At 39.0% G+C, this 2,515-nt stretch overlaps 1 protein-coding gene across 1 annotated transcript in view; it reads left to right on the top strand.

Annotated features, from left to right (window-relative positions):
- Positions 1-691: 691 nt before the first annotated feature.
- The window catches only part of LOC101853928 (heparan sulfate glucosamine 3-O-sulfotransferase 2), a 72,626-nt gene continuing 70,802 nt past the window's right edge, over positions 692-2,515 (top strand). Inside the window, exon 1 of the mRNA XM_005096542.3 lies at positions 692-1,265. The gene's annotated coding sequence lies outside the window, so the exon portion shown is untranslated. The remainder of the gene's footprint in view (positions 1,266-2,515) is intronic.

Genomic DNA, 2,515 nt, shown 5'->3' with positions numbered 1-2,515 from the left:
GGGCGGGATGTCTCTAAATATTAGAGTTTTGATTAACAATTTTATTCTGGCTCTCCTTTCTCAGTGACCTGTTCTTAAAGGATCTGTTGCCTTGTCTTCTCTTTTGTCCTGTTTCGCGTGAGGAACAGATTTTGGCTGGGTTTTTTTGTGTTATCATCGGTAAAATATTGTCTGCTTCTATTCCTTTTAAAAAAAGAACAATTAATGATCCTCTAAAAATTATTTGGAGATTTGTCACAATTGCTGTCACAAAACTAAAAGTATTTTTGAAGAAGAGGTAGCTTTCACAGATCTAGCAAACCCATGACCCTTACATTAAGCCTTTTTTTCTTTGCATTTCTTACCTCCCAAAAGTCCTGGCAACGACAGTTACTTCTGATTACATAATTATTATTACCTTTAAGTTACTATTGCAGGGAGACAACACAGGCTTGGAAGCGCTACCTACCTGAAACTGGGTATAGGTTTGACTTTTCATGCTTATTTCCCCTAGCCGAGTCGTTCCTTTCCTCCGTGACCCTCAGGCCAATCGTCTGGCTTAATAACCGTCACGTGACATATGGCGGCTCCCGTCACACGCCGTCTCCGCCCTCTCTCTTCCCCAAGCTAAATTTCGCCGCTTGGGCGACGGCAGCGGGCGGCTGGCGGTGGCAGCGGCGTTTGGCAATACGTAGCAGTGAAGGCGATAGCGGACAGCGGTAGTGGCGGCGGTGGCGAAGATAGCCCAGTGGCGGCAGTTCCCGCTCGGTTCCACGTTTGATAGAGCGCGCAGCGGCAGGCGCGGTGTTTACACAGAGCTACAGAGACATGTGCTAAGTGATCCTACTTGAGAGAGGCAATGTTTTGGCAAGCAGAAAACATCGCGTAGGCATTGGCGAAGTGTCTCGTTTTATTGTTCCCGTTGTGTTGAGCTTTCACAGAGGCGGCGGAGAAAGCTCAAGATTTTTTCCCGGCTCCTCGGAGCCTGTTTATTGTCGGATCGACTACCTATTTGTTTTACATGTTCGTGAAGAGAATCAACGGAAAACGAGCAGCCTTGGGGAAGTTATCTTGAAACACGGCGCCAGGGAAGGGGGATTTTCCCCTCTGGAATGTGATTGGATTCAGGCATTTTATCACGAGGTTGTGTTGAATTAAGCGTCGGTGAAGCGGAGCGTTTTTGTTTGAATTGGATACAACTTTCTTCTTTTGAACAGTTTTTCTCATTTATAAATTTTCATGAACGGAATACTAAACAGTTATGGAGTACAAATTCTGAACAACGTGTAAGTGCCAGAAACAATTCATATAGAATGTAGCAATAGAAGTGCGCTTCCAAAGTTGCAATTTTAGTCTCACTCTGTTTTAACTTGTTCTTAAACAGAATTTAATTTAGGAGAATGCTTTTTACGTTTTCGGTTGCGTATATTATTATTTGTAATTTTCTGAAGCCACGCTACTACCTATTTCAACAATCATTGAGGCTATGGGGATTTTGTTGTGTTTTGTTTTGTTTTGTCAGTAAGCAGTTTCTGACTTAATGTGCAGTTGAAATTACCGGTACTTTCTTTATAAGCCGCTTCGCAAAAATCTCTGACCTGAATATTATTGATATTTCATGCCTGTACATTTAATTATTGTAACTTTTTAAAGCAGTCAAAAAAAGGCTTGATTTAAAGGCTTGCAGACTGAAAACCATACTGTTTATAAATAACAATTAAAAATCAGCTAAGGGTGATTTTTTTTAATGTTCAGATATGTATAGATTAAGACCAGTTCGCGTTTACAAAAAGCTTTGAACATGTTATAAATCAATTAAGTGTAAGGTCCATTAAAGGGGGGGGGAGGCTATACCTGGAGGCTATCTCGCTTATTACTGTACCGAATTTTACCACAGTTCACACATATAACAAGCATAGCCTAGTAAGGGGTCTTGAAATCCGCAATCAAATTTGATTAAAAAAAGTTTCGTTTCCATGGATACGCCGCCATATTGGATTGTATTGACATGTCTTACGTAATGAATACCGCACTTATCACTCATGGAAATTGATTGTTTTTATGCATGCGTGTTCAAAAACATTAGATCAAAAAATTGATCTGTTGTTTTTTAAATAATCGAATTAGAAAATTTTTAATGAATTTTTTCCTGAGGTATCATTCAAGTTTGCGAAAAATCCGTGAAAATCCACACTCTAGACACCACCAACAAAAATCTATTCCATATATAAAAAATTCAACAAATATAATTTTAGTATTACCTATTCTCTTCATTCTGTAAAAATTTCATGAAGATTGGATGAAAAATGGTGGAGTTATTCAAAAAAGTATAGGCAAAAGTAGCGTTTTAAGAAAACGGCCGATAAAGAAAAATAAAATACTGACTTTATGAGGAAATGGCGGTTACAAACATGCCCGGTATGGGATAAAATACGATTTTTGGGGGTTTTTTTTAATGCATTGAAATAGTTGTAGGAGAGGCTGAGGAAGCTAAAAATGCCTACAACTCAAATTCCATGATTTTGAGCCGAATTTT

The sequence above is a fragment of the Aplysia californica genome, unplaced genomic scaffold (assembly GCF_000002075.1).
Source record: "Aplysia californica isolate F4 #8 unplaced genomic scaffold, AplCal3.0 scaffold00131, whole genome shotgun sequence".
Classification (NCBI taxonomy): Eukaryota; Metazoa; Mollusca; class Gastropoda; order Aplysiida; family Aplysiidae; genus Aplysia; species Aplysia californica.
This window is presented reverse-complemented; position numbering and strand designations above follow the sequence as displayed.